The sequence below is a fragment of the Epinephelus moara genome, chromosome 24 (genome assembly GCF_006386435.1).
Source record: "Epinephelus moara isolate mb chromosome 24, YSFRI_EMoa_1.0, whole genome shotgun sequence".
Lineage (NCBI taxonomy): Eukaryota > Metazoa > Chordata > Actinopteri > Perciformes > Serranidae > Epinephelus > Epinephelus moara.
In genome coordinates this window covers 48369283-48384032 of record NC_065529.1, presented here as the reverse complement: position 1 = coordinate 48384032, position 14750 = coordinate 48369283, and the positions used below count along the sequence as shown (strand labels likewise).

Here is a 14750-nt window from a genome sequence, read left to right as displayed (position 1 = left end):
GCCTCTGATCTAAAGCTTTGTTGGTGAGCTCTGAAAACTCCCAGCAAGGGGAAGATCAGGGCTAAAGTCACGTAGTGTGAATTAGGTATAAGTGACAGTCCACCACTGCAAAACATGAAATATTGGTGAAAGGTCCATTTCCCGTGCTTGAGAATCATAATTACTTCTCAACCTACTAATTCTGTTTTTGGGGTGAAACATTATTTTTAAATGATTTATTTATATGAAATGAATATGATTTGTAAAATATTTGATCTGCATCCACTTTTTTTAACTTCTAAACTTGCCCTGTGACAGAAAACACCCTTGTCCCAGACAAGAATTCACAACTTCAAACAATTAAAAAATGTGCCTTCAAAATCTAAAACTCGCAGAACATACTGACAACATTGGTGTAAAAATGTACTGCTATAAGTTGTGTATAAGTTATGTTTCCAAATGTATTTTTTTATGGAAATGTTGGCACTTAAGATTTAAGATTTCTAAAAAATCATTTAATCAGACATAATAAGGGTTAGCTGTATCACATTGAGTCCTGTCTCACTTCCTGGTTTCCCAAAAGGTGGGAATGCTGCTTAGTATGGTAATTTTTGGATAAATGAATCATATAATATTGCCATAGAGTGTGTCTCAACCATGACAGGACAACTCCGTCACCTTCCTAAATCAAAACTAAATCAGAATTGTGGTTTAGAAATAAGTATTTGATTAGCAACCTTCTAAAATAAAATGGCTACTCACTAGGACTGCTGACTATTGCAAGGGTTAACAGTTAAGACTTTGATCTTTGAAAATATATTTTCCCAGTCTAATTTAGGAGTAAAAATTAAATTAAAAACTCTAAAGGTAAGGTTTGTCACAGTCCTTAAGAATGGGTGTCATATAAAGAGATTTAATTGTGGAATAACGGCGTCCTGTTTTGTGTCCCAACAAAACCGTCATTTACAAAACAGTTAATTACCTTTTAATTGAACGGACACTCCTCAGTTTTAACTCTTTCATCACTGTTGACCCAGAAATCATTTTCAACTGTTCAAACTTTGGGTAAATAACAACTAATGCTAATTGAGGTCAGCAGAGGTCTGTCTGAACGGGACAGGACCCCCCGCCCCCTGAATATAAGGCTGAGGATTATGAATAGAGAGTGTATTTTACAGACTTTTACTGTGTTCTTGCTTTACTGGGCAGCACAGAGCGGTGAATAGTGACAGGAAATATGTTAGAGAGCAGACAGAACCACCTCTCAGTGGCTGTGAACACTTAAAATACTACAATGTGCCAACTGTGTCTGACTGCTCAGGAAACCCTAAATCTAATAAACGACACATTAAAATGACTTTCACTCCGTTTCCACAGGCTCTTAATTTGAAAACACAACAGTTTTAGGCAACTGGAACACTGTGGGATGAAATTACGATTTTGCCTAAAAATAAAAACATCACAGTTGTAAACTTCTTATAATGAAGTAGAGAATTTACAGTTTGGTTCCCCGCCTCAATTAAAAACAGTTTCTCGCTTTATGTCCTAAAAAAATCTCAACCTGAATGTGTCACATGACAGAAAGAGCTGATCCTACGCCTGACCAAGACCAGCTGATGGACCAGTTGAGCTGATTAAACCAGTGGGGGAGTGGGTATTTCCTGAGAGGCTTGATACAAAAGTCCCTTTATGTATTCTAATAAAAAATAAAAAAAAAAGACTGTCCATCCTTACTCCCACTTAAAAGACTAAAACCATATTTTCACTGCAGCAGTCGTGGAACAATGGAAATACTTCCTTCCAAAAAAATCTGATATCCACCATTTGAAAAAGAAATTACTCCCACTCCTGAATATATTATTGTTCTTATTGATGTGAAACACATTTTGAGATCTTAACCTGCAAATACAGATGTTTCTTTTTTAACTACTGCCACTGTCAGCATCTACCAAAATGTATTTTACGTTGAATATAGCCCTCACTGCATCTTTTGATTAAATGCTAACACATCTGAAAAGAATAGTTTGGGAAATAAGCTGATTTTCTTTCTAGCTGACAGTTGGATGAGAGGCTCAATTCCAGTTATGTGTGTGTAAGCTAAATATGAAGCTACAGCTAGCAACTAAATCCACCATTTAAGCTGAATAATAAAGATGTCATATAAAAAAACTGAAGCATAAAAATGGTTTTATAGGAAGTTACATATAAATGAGTACAAAATACTGTAACTGTACCGTCATTTTGTTTTTGTTTTTTGCCGTTTCAACACCACTTTCAAATCCAACTGTAGCCAGTATCTCACTCTAACTATCCTCATTCATATTTTAAGAAGCTACAAATTATATTCAGCCACAAAATAAGCCTGAAAAGCTGGAAATCAGAACGAAAGTACAGAGAGTTGTTGCATAGAGATGATGCACCGCCTCATCTAGTTGCATTGGTGTGAAGCGGCAGGATTTTAGAACGTTGCGAGAGGCGCATTGCAAATACTTTCCTGTTTCAACTCATGCTGTCACGAATCTTTGGTCTAAACTGGGCATGAGAAGTGCTGGTGGCGGATTTTGTTATTTTTGGACAGAGACAGGCTAGCTGTTTCCATCTGTTTCTAGGGTTTATGCTAAGCTAAGCAAACGGGCTGCAGATATAGCGACGATATGTGACAACATGGGATGAGAATGTGTTGACCGCACCCATTGACAACCACGTTTTTTCAACCCTCTTTAGATGAAACCGGCTGCGTTCCCATGGAAACCATGCATGCCACAATCCAGCGCTGGGTCTAAACTGTGTAATGACAGCAACAGAAAGTTTGTTGATCACAGCTACTGCCACACAAATCTAATTATTTAGGAAACACAAGACAGCTAATAAACGAATTAACTTGACCTGTTCCTTGAAAACCTTAGTTACCATTCACACTTAAAAGGGAAACATTTCAGTCTTGATCCTTTTTTTTTGTCATGTTTTTGTGTCTAAGTGACGAATGGAGACAACAATTGTTGAAATCGGTCCAATATTGAAAAAGAGCGTTGCAGCCAGCAGCTGTTTACATCCAGTAAAAGTTTTTGCTTTTGCCACTGACAGGCTCAGATTATTATTATGTGTATCTGAAATTAAACATGTTTCTTTGTTATTGTGTCAAACCAAGTCTTGCATGTTGACCTTTTGCAGGAAAACAGGAACAAACAGTGTTGCTCCATTCGTCACTTCACCCTTGTTACATGCCAACAATATCATCCAGATATGCCTTGCAGTTCTGTCAGGGGTCACGAAAGCTGAAATGTCAGATGCACGTGGGGTTAAAGGAACTTGCCAATATCCCTTTAACATGTCAAGTTTACTGATGAATGTTGCAGGACCAATTTCATCAATACAATCATCAATAAGGGGCAATGGATGGGCAATGTTCTTGCTGACGCTTTGTCTCGTGGTATGTAATCTAGTTGTTAGAGAGATTAATTGTAAAATGTAGTTCCAAACATTATGTTTGGACTTATATGGGTGGGGGTGTTACATGCCAGGCAGGGGCAAAGTGCAGTTGTGTTTGTGTGTGTGTTTTTCCCTCCTGGTCTTCTCTCTCTCTCCTCCTCTCTGCTCTCCAGGTGCCCTCAACCTGATTGGCCTGCACCTGTAGAGTGTGGGTGCTTGCAGACTGGCCAATCACATCCAGAGCTCTTGTATAAAAGGACCATGCCTGCAGTGATCACTCTCTTCTCCTCTGCCTGCTAGAGCTGCTGCACATGTTGAGTGAACTTAGATGCACAAAACAAGGTTTTGTGGAGTGAGGTTTGTGGACATAGGTAAGACGGGGTACCCTTTACATTTCTTCATTCACGTAGGTATCCATTGTTGTAAAACACTAGGTTTTAGGGTTGGTGCCACCTCTGTATTTATTTTTGGTTAAGCTTCTTTTTTAGATAAGAGAGTCAGGTTTTTGTTTGAGTTTTGTTTAAAGTTCAGACTCAGTTTAGGTCCAGTTTTATTGTAACTCTTTCTGTTTATTTGGCACAACCACCTTGTCCAACCCTCCTCCACAATTGTGATCTTTTGTTAGTAGATTTAATTATCCAATAAACCATTTTCTTTGTGTATACACCCGCTCTGACTCCATCTTATTTTTTGATTGTCGTGTTGATGTCTCCTTTCTACCTTGCCATCAAGGGAGACGTAACAACCCTAAAAACATGAGAAAATGGGATCCAGGTTGAAAAATACTGAAGTTTCCCTTTCAGTTGCCACTTATTATGAATCAGAATTTTATATTCCTGAACCTCCCATTGGTTTGTTTTCATCACAACATGAAATAAGGACATTCATTATGAAAGAGAAACTTGCGGGAATGATGACACAAACTCTGGACATCAGCCCTGATGATTTCCTCAGAAAGGAGGATCAGGAATTGAGCTTTGTTTGACTATTGAGAATATTTGTTCTGGGACGTGAACAACTGTAACTGCTCTTAGAGTAAAACTAAAGCGCCAGAATCTTTGCACACCAACTGTTTATTGACCTCTTTGGGTCAACAGCTGGAGTTTCTGAGAGGACAGTGACACTGTAGAAGAAGAGTCTTTTTTTCCCTCTTTAGTTTCACACTCCTTTAGCTAAAGGCATTTCTAGGATTTGAGGACATTGGAGGCTGAGCCCAGAGTTATGTGGAAGAGAGATATAGTTGGCAGTTGTAGTTCAATGTGTTGTCATACAACGGTTCGTGTGATATCCTACAAAAATGCAAACACAACAGTTTGTATATCCTCGAATATTGTGCCATACGTATGGCGTTATGTACGTAACTTAAAGCTACAAAGGTTTAGTTTAAACAAGTGAAGTTACTGTGGGTAGGTTTAGGAAATGAAACATGGTGACAGCATCCCCTAAAATCCTCTCCTGGGAAAATCCTTTGTTTTACAGACCGCTTCCTTCTGTACTCCTGCCAGCGCATTGGTCATGTGATCACAGCCTTCCCAAATCATGATTGTGTGGGATATGCATAAATTTGGGTGCATTACTTCATGTAGAGCAAAGTCCAAACAGTGCGTGCTAGTGAAACATCCTGGTGCTGACTATATACTGGAGTTTACAGCCAGTTTACAGCCACTCCTATCGCATACCCCTTTACGTTTACATCTCTGTCATGAGCACGAGCCTGTCATCCAAGAGTAGAGTCAAACGTCCTTCTGGTGATGCGGTTGGTTGGTGTGATTTGGTAGAAAGAAAATAGTTCTTACATGAAACTGCTCACAACAAGGTCTGCGGATTATCTTAAGCAACTGGGTCATGATTTATGTACAGAGACGTTGATGTTGAGTTTTCCAAATGTATTTTTTGAGCGCCACAAGCCGAGCGCCATTTAGTTCTATTATATTACAGAGAAATCAGACATCTCTACGGCCACTCTAACACTCGGCAACTCACACCAAAACAATCTAGGCTAATGAATACCGATACAGGTAAGAGGAAAAATATGTAATTTTGATTTGGGGGTGAACTGTCTCTTTAACAATCCACCATATTGTAAATACTTTTGTTGTGTGACACTTGCATACAGTACGTGATGATGCAGAATCACAGTAGGTCTAAAATTTACTACCAAAACCTCGTCTCACAAAAGCAGTCACTGTGTTTTCCCAATGAATTCCCAGCAGTGTTTTGATATGAAGCCACATGTACATGCTCACAGTGGAGGCTAACAAATTCAAACATGTCCTCTGAGAGGTTTTATATCCTGGCAAAGGACGAAAAACTAGGTGAAGCAAATTGAAGGAAAGCGGGTACACCAGCAACATATTCACACTTTATATTCACAGGTGACAAACTTCTAACCAGCCACAGCAGTTTATCAGCAGATAAAACAGGAGCCAAACCTGCTTCATCACCTCCACAAATGTATCTGGAAAGAATTTAACACGTGACTGCGGTTAATCAGTCTCAGTACAGTACTTCCATCACATCTGTTCTGCTGGATCACTTCCCTCAATTGACACTAGATGGTATTTGTTAGCAAATGAGCGGCTTTATGGTGCTTTCTCCTGCCAGAAATAAAACACTTAAAGTGATGCTGTCTTGTAAAAGTTTCAGAAAGTTCTCATGTGGAGCAGCAGGAGTGGATTTCATCCTGCTGTGGATTTTTCTCTCACTTCATCATTTCTCAGGAGAGTTCACGGACCTGGAGGTCACAAAGCGTGGGGCAAGATAAGCTCTGTGTGTGTGTGTCCGGGTAAAGTGGTTGTTGGATGATGTCATGTGACTAATTGGAAGCAGCATAGGTGTGTGTGTGAGAGAAAGAGTGTGTGTATGTATGTTTAAGGATAATAAATGGAGTTAAAGGCATCAGGGAATGGAGCTGCTTTGTTGACAGGATGAGCTTGTTGCTATAACTCACTGGAGCTGTAAATCACACACACACACACACACACACACACACACACAGCAGCCACCTCAGATTAGTGCATGTATCACACCTCTTCAGGAGATGATGATTCATCTAACAGCTGTTTCACCGACTGCACACAGACACACACACTAATATAAATGCAGGTACATTCACTGAACACAGATACAAACAGCAGGTTTCTACAGCGTCTCACACACACAGTCAACACATCTAAAAACACAGAAATTCAGATATATATTTGATACAAACTCACACAAAGACATTTCTCATTCAGACTGTAGAGCTGGACTTTTTCCAAACATACACCAGTGAATTGTGGGATTTTAAACATGTAGAAATATAATTTATCCTCACATAACTCTTGGACCTTTACATCCATTTCACTCAGGAACCTCTGAACATCTTGCTAGTACCAGGTTGGACCCCTTTTGCCTTCAGAACCGCCTTAATTCTTGGTGTCATAGATTCAACAAGGTGCTGGAAACATTCCTCAGAGATTTTGGTCCATATTGACATGATGACATCACACAGCTGCTGCAGATTTGTCAGCTGCACATCCATGATGAGAATCTACCGTTCCACCACATCCCAAAGGTGCTCTATTGAAGATGGGTACACTGTGGTCATAAAGGGATGGACACGGTCAGCAACAATACTCAGGTAGGCTGTGGTGTTTAAACCATGCTCAGTTGGTACTAAGAAAATCTCCCCCACACCATTACACCACCAGCAGCAGCCTGAAGCGTTGATACAAGGCAGGATGGATCCATGCTTCCATCTGAATGTGGTTTTTCCAATCTTCTATTGTCCAGTTTTGGTGAGAAAACCCGTGTGAATTGTAGCCTCAGTTTCCTGTTGTTAGCTGACAGGAGTGGCACCTGGTGTGGTCTTCTGCTGCTGTAGCCCATCTGCTTCAAGGTTGGACAAGGTGTTGTTGCTTCAGAGATGGTCTTCTGCAGACCTTGGTTGGAACCAGTGGTTATTTGACTTCCTGTTGCCTTTCTATCATCTTGAACCAGTCTGGCCATTCTCCTCTGACCTCTGGCATCAACAAGGCATTTTGGCTCACTGGATATTTTCTCTGTCTGGGACCATCCTCTGTAAACCCTAGAGATGGTTGTGTGTGAAAATCCCAGTAAATACTCAGACCAGCCCGTCTGGCACCAACAACCATGCCACATTTAAAGTCACTTAAATCACCTTTCTTCATCATTCTGATGCTCAGTTTGAACTTCAGCAGGTTTCATCATTCTGATGCTCAGTTTGAACTTCAGCAGGTCGTCTTCACCATGTCTACATGACTAAATGGATTAAGTTGCTGCCACGTGATTGGCTGATTAGCTATTTGCGTTAAGGAGAAAACAGGCGTACCTAACTACTGTAAGTGACCGGTGAGTATATTGTATCAAATCAAGTCAGATAATTCTCTGAATATTTTCGGGTCTCCTCTCATTTGTGCTTGCTTGTAGGTGTGTTAGCCTCAACCTCTGCACTTTCACCAGTGGTTTGTGATGTGGGCTGTACAACGTCTATTGTGGTTCACAAGAATGTCCGTACACTTGGAAAAATAATACAGCTAATATGTATCAGTAGCATGCAAATGTTTGCTAACTGGTCACCTCAAATAGACTGATTCATCTTTGCTAACAATAGTAACTCTGAGGACCCGTCGACGTCATGGACCCCCTGTTGAGGATCCAGGGGATAAAGGGTCATTTAAGGGTACTGTTTGCGGTGGAAAGGGTCTAGGTACCATGTCACTTTTGGTTACAAAGGTACCATACTGGAAGTGTTTGGTGGAAACGGGACTTTAGTTAAGCGTTTAAAGCCACCTTGCTGGGTTAGTTAGCCGTCTTGGAAGCCAGGTCAGGGTTGGGGTGCTTACTGATTAGCTTCTTGTTTTAAATTCTTTATTTCAAACTGCCAGCACACACAGTATCAAAAGAAAACATCAGAATCAGACTCATACAGGTGAGACATTGAGAAAACAGCGAAAAGCAGTGAACAGCCGAGTTAACGAGTGCTGTAAAGTGCTGGTGACCCAACCAGCTCACTAAAGTTCCATCATGCAGGAGCAGGCGTTGGGAGTGGGAATGAAAGAGGTGCCAGTCTTTCTATTACAAGTCAGGAAACCATCACATTAATGTTGAAGCTGTATTAAGGTAAAAAAAAAAGTTGCATATTGTTGCTTTAACCCACCGTGTCATCCTTCTTTTAAAAGCACTTACACGCTTCATTAAAGTGCAAAGGGAACCTCCTCCTCACACACACACACACACACACACCAGCAGTCAGTGTGTATCACAGTGATAATAAAAGCATGGACACAATTCCAAACATCTGCCCAGCACGCTTCATTAGAGCACAAAGACAAACTCTATTAATCTCGTAATGGTCGCTTTCATTTGTAACGTGTCGCCGTCCTCGGTGCTAATGAAACCATTGTTGAGATGTCTGAGGCACTTACAGTGAAACCAGTGAATGTGGAAGAGATTAACACTTCACACTGAACAACACTGCTTTCTTATTGTCCGTCCCCTCACACACAGACACACACACACCAACACACACACTTTCCTCAGTCACAAGTGTTAGCATTTAATTCAACCACAATTGAACCAGTGACCTCCCATTGAGACCATCTGATGACCCATGTAGCCAAAAACCCCCACTATTGCCAGGACACACACACACACACACACACACACACTGTAAGAGTACAAATTGAACTTGACAGATCTATGAACTCGGGGAACCTTACACTGCAGCAGCACTCTAGACTAACTAAAGAAACGATCTAAAAAATAGATGTTGGAAGAGAGGAGAGAGAGCATGAAACAGAAGGGGTGGAGAGGAGAAGAAGGGGGGAGAAAGAGGGAGGAAGGGGAAGAGTGAAGGGTTAGCGAGCAGCAGATCCTGACCCGGCTTGTTGTGTTGATGTTTTCTCTGGCAGCTCGTCAGGTTGAGCTGCACTCACTGAGGGGGTTCATGAGAAACTGACGCTCATCTGGCAGTAAGGGAGAGGAGAGGAGAGGAGAGGAGAGGAGAGGAGAGATTGAATTAAAGAAATAGCTAGTTCTTTTGTCGGAGAATCACGATTTCTTTCTGGAAATGTTTTAAAGATGTATTTCAGATGCTGCAGGATAAAAGACGTCAGAAAGGGTGTAGCGGGATAAACATAAAGTTAGTTGCCCTTTTATCTGCCGTAATTACATTCAGAATTTGAAACTGAAACCAAAACCCAAATCTTCTATAAGTCCGTTGCTTTAGCTGAAAAGCTGCCAACCTCGGGTTGACAAAATGGTCAGGGAGTGGGGGAGAAGTCTGATGACCGACCAGCTGCTTGTAAATGTGGGTTTTTGGGTAATCAGGTCGTTGCGGTGAGTGCGAACTTGTTCTCCAATATCCTGCCTTAAAGGATAATACATATTTTTCCTCTTACCTGTAGTGCTGTTCATAAATCTAGATTGTTTTGGTGTGAGTTGCCGAGTGTCGGAGATATCGGCCGTAGAGGTGTCTGTCTTCTGTCCAATATAGAGGAGCTGGATGACACTCAGCTTGTGGTGCTCAAAGTGCCAAAAAATACATTTGAAAAACTCAACAGCAAAGTCTCTTTACAGAAATCATGACCCAGTTACTCAAGATAATCCACAGACCTTGTTTTGGGCAGTTTCATAAAGGAACTATTTTCTTCTACCAAAGTACACCCACCAACCACATCACCGCATAGAAGGAAACGTGAAACTACTCATGGATGACAATGTGCGATGTGGCTGAGCTGTGTAGCTAGCCCTCTGGTGCTAGGTGAGCTAGCAGCAGATGCACGCTTCCTTCTGTGTAGTGATACAGGTGGCGGGTGTAGTTCTGGAAGACGAAAATAGTTCTTAAATGAAACTTACACTTGTATGCTATTATGTAGCGGATACGTTGAAACTTTTACGTTTCTTTATGTTTCTATCAGAATTAATTTTGCTAACGAAAACTAGGACAAAAATTATTTGTCAGTGATGAAGAAGAAACGTTGACAAGCTAAAATTAATCTTGATAATAAAACCTTAGTTGAAAATGTCAGCTATCGGACATTCAAAATGTGAGGAAAGGTGAACTGAGCGGCTAACGGGGGCTGTGCTGGCAGTTATTTTCGAATGCCGCACAAGCGGTATGAGATCGGAGTGCCGACTGGCTGTAAACTCCAGTGAATAGTCAGCACCAGGATGTTTCGCTAGCCTGCAAACACTCTGGACTGGAGCAGCGTCAGCTGTTGGTGTGAGTTGTGAGCTTTAATTCAGCAGTATCTTAGCAGCAGAGAATAGGAGAGTAGATTAAATGAATGAAAAGCCAGCGTTTCTGCAAGCATAAGCATATTTCTGCTGTCTTTTTTTTTTTAAGATAAAACTTAAGGTCTGAAAGTAAACTAACAACACAACACTAACAAAAACTCAAGAAGGACAGCGGATCAGAACAGATGTGATGGTGACAGAGATACAGCAGACTCTGATGTCAGGGACACTGTAGTTCAGACCAACAACATGCAGCCGGTAAACCTTGGAAAACCAGCATGCCTGCCTCCTGTGACTTTTCATCCACAGAGCAAAATCACCTGTGTCCAAAAACTCAGCTCACAATACATTTTTGAGCTGACTTCAAACAAACAGCCAGCTGTGTCTGCTCCTGAATGTCATGGCCACTGTTCAAACTACAGACTGTTCAGTTTCATTTCAATGCTTTAATCTGGCAAACAGCCTTTAAAGTTACTGTATCTACATACAAAAATAACTTTTTAAAATTATTCACATCAGAATATTCCCAGTTCTTTAACAGACTTCACAGAAAACCTCCCTTATCTTTTCCAGTGGAACACCAAACAGGAGGACGACTGTAAATATTGTGCTTTTAATTTGAGCTGATGTGCAAATGAACCAAAAAGACGCAGGTTCAAATCCTCACAACAGAGACCTTTCCTACCAAAGGAACCTTGAACCTGGCACCAAAACCTCACTTACACATAAATTAAAGCCTTAGAAACACTTAACACTCATAATAAAACTCCAAATGATCCATCACAAGGGTTAAAAGCATATAAACTCACCTGACTGGATGAAGAATCGGTCATTCCCAACTGTCACTCCAAGTCCTCCACACCAAAAAACTGCCTCAGCGGACGAGTCATATCCAACACTGCTATATGTTTGTGTGTGTGTGTGTGTGTGTGTGTGTCAGTGGGTTTGGCAGCTGCCTGCTCGCTCCTGATAGCATTCAGTGTTGCAGCAGCAGCAGCAGCAGCAGCACGAGAGGGTTTCACAGCGACGTCAGAGAGCCTGGAAACACAGCGGTGAATTAAGTTCTCCTCCTGTCTTCTCTCTCGGCTCTCCTCCTCTCTGTTTCTCTGTCACTCTCTTTATTTTCCAGCTCTGCCTCTCCTCTCCTCTCTCCCCCTCTCAGCTTCTTCTCCACTCCCTTTTTCTGTTTCTCTCCTCCTCTCTCAGCACTTCCCACTCAGACAATTTGCTTTTTTTTCCTTTTAGTCAGCTTCAATTAATGTACCTAGGCCTCTACTCCTTCTTTTCACCTCCCCCTTCTTACTATTCTTGCTGCTTTTCTTGTTTTCTGTCTTGATTTGCGAGCTCTTTCTTTTCTCTCTCACGTTCTGCCTCTCTGTTTTAGCACTTGTCATCCTCAATTTCTTATCTGTAACTCGAACTCTTAATCTTTTTGCCTCATCCTGTTCATTGCTTCTCTCTGTCATCTCCGATCTGTCATTTTCATTCTTCCATGTGACTCTTCATAGCGTGCACTCTCATTCTCTGCGAAGCTATTCCCCTTCCTCAACTCAAATCCCTCTCTTTCTTTCTGCTTTCCCTTGGGGATACTCTCTGTTTCCCAACAACTGTCCTCCAGTTCTCTTAAACTCCTCTTTCATCTTCTCTTTCCGCTCTTTCCCACCCAGTCGCTTCTTTGCTTTATGTTGTTACTTTCTTTTCCTGCACTTCAGAGTAATTGTAAATGTTTCAGAAGCCTTCTCCTCCTCCTCCCTCTCTCCTTTTTCTTCCCCTTCCCCCCGCTCCGCTGGGCGAGTATCATGTTTGGCTTTAAACTAAAGAACTTGGCTCCAGCACAGACCACATACATCAGTAACACTGCTGCTTTATGTCCTTATTGGTGGTCGTGCGTTTGTGAAAATAAACATTGCACACTGAAAGAATACTCTTATGTTTGGAGATGTTTCTCAGCAATGCACAAAAGACGGTGTAAACCTTTGAATCACATGAATAGAAGGAAATAAAGGGCATTAAAGTTGTTGTTTGGGTGGAGAGGTTTGCTGTGAATCAGAAAGGTTTACATTGATGGAATAATCTTGTCAGTAATACAGTAAACAAAGAGACAACATACGTATCTGTTGCTCAACCTGGTCTCACTCCCACCTTCTCAAATACCGATGCTTTGTCCAAAATCTTGCACTAGTGTAAAGAGGCACACTTGAGCGAGTGACAGCATTTGTTGGCGCTTCAGGCAACTGCCATAGTATTAAGAGCAAAAATCTCCACACTGGGTGGGTGGGAGTGGAGGTGGATGGTTCAAACAAACTCCGGACTTTCACCCAGGTGTCGCTGTTCATGTCTCTCGTGAAACCAAAAGTCAGTTATATTGTTTTTATAGTGACATATGGTACTAGTGTGTGTAACATGCTATACTAGTGACTTATGTGACGTTACATTTTGTCGGTAACAAGCGTACTTATTTTAAGTCAAACCATGTGACAATAAGAAACTGTGTATTTCTTATGAAAACTTATGAAAAAAGTTTATTTTGAAAAGAGATGATGCATTTAGGAAACCGAACTTGACACGCTGTCCCTGAATGTCCAAAACTGATGTCAGAGGGGTACCTAGTGCATCACATTTTGTTGCCCATTAGTTGTTGTTGTTTTTTAATTGAATTGCAACACAATTCCCACATACATACACATTTCAAGAAAACAAAAATAGCCCAAGTGAAACCAGCAAAAGAGGACAAAAAAGGAGACAATGCCATCATTAAAACTTGGGGGTGTAAAAGTGATAACAAAACATCTGTCTTCACAACAAGCTCCCACCACCCCCTTCACCACCACCTAATGCGTCATATTTTGACGTGATGGGCCTCTGACCAAACATTAGTATTAGAAAAGTCGGGGGTGACAATGTGTTGCTTGGTTCTGCTGCGTAATATTAGAATGGGAATCTTTTCTACTGATTGTTTAAATCTTGTGCTTTCACGAGCACAAGCCTCTCGTCTGTGAGTAGATGCACACAGTTGGTGGGTGTAGTTCAGTAGTAAGAAAATAGTTCCTACTTGAAACTATTTTGAGTAACCAGGTCATGATTTCTGTAAAGAGATATTACTCTTGTGTTTTTTTTAATGTATTTTTCGGTGCTTTGAGCACCTCAAGCCGAGTGTCATCTAGTTTCATTATATTGGAGAGAAGTATTTTTAATTTTGGGGTGAGCTGTCCCTTTAAAGCATCAACTCAGCGTGAAGTGAGCATAGCATTAGTTCAGGCAGGACATGATGTCAAGCTCAGCTCACATCACAGCAACATCAGCTGATCTCAAACAGTCCAATCAACTGATGGAGCAGTCAACTGATGGAAGGGAGTCAGCTGATAGATCACATGATTCCTTTCTTTGCAACCAACTGGTGAATCTCATTCAGGGCGCCCTGTTTAAACTGCTCTGGCCTGTCTACTGTTGCTGCTTCCTCTGCAAGCTGCTTTGCAACCTGCCTCCACCCCAGCTCCTCCTTTTGCTGTGTCTGACTTAGCAATGTCATTTCTGTTTGTCATTGATGCTGCTCTGTTCTGTTCCTGGAGGGTCTTTGCTGCTGCTCTCCCTGCCTTTGCATGTAGGCGCATGGAAGGGCAGAGAGGTGTGCTCTCTCCACCTTAAGGCCACATCGGGCGGAACGTACTCTGCGGAGGTCTGCGCGGACTCAAAGCGGACGTCTGCAAGCCCTGTGCGCGCAAAGCTCAGATTTTACGACCGCACACACTCCGCTCCGCGCACCAGTGACTGCTCAGCATGTATTTTTCACATCGCGGGGATTTTTCACGGACATTTTTACAGGAAACTACAACGCGGAAGTGCGCTTGACTATGAAAGCGTGAATGACTGCGGACATTCCTCGTGGAGTCCGCTCCACTTATAGTACGCCCGAGTATGTTCGGGCCTTTAGACTTTCCTTGTTTGCACATGGAAGGGCAGGGAGGTGTGCTCTCTCCGCCTTTGGCTTTCTGCCCAGACCTAGGAAAGGCGGAGGGGCCCCAGAACAGAGCCATACCGCCAAATATAATACTGCAAATGGAAATAAAGTTTTCTTTGACTGAAGTGGTCTTGACTAAATT

The 14750-nt window shown here is 41.7% G+C and overlaps 1 protein-coding gene across 5 annotated transcripts in view; it reads right to left on the bottom strand.

The window, feature by feature from the left end:
• The window catches only part of ripor3 (RIPOR family member 3), an 80213-nt gene extending 67991 nt beyond the window's left edge, over positions 1–12222 (bottom strand). For 2 of the 5 annotated variants that reach the window (XM_050037654.1, XM_050037655.1), the window contains exon 1: positions 11460–12219. The gene's annotated coding sequence lies outside the window, so the exon portion shown is untranslated. Of the gene's footprint in view, positions 1–9291; positions 9378–11459 lie in introns of all 5 variants that reach the window. The other 3 variants (XM_050037657.1, XM_050037656.1, XM_050037658.1) reach the window with 3 other exon arrangements.
• Between the last annotated feature and the right edge of the window lie 2528 nt (positions 12223–14750).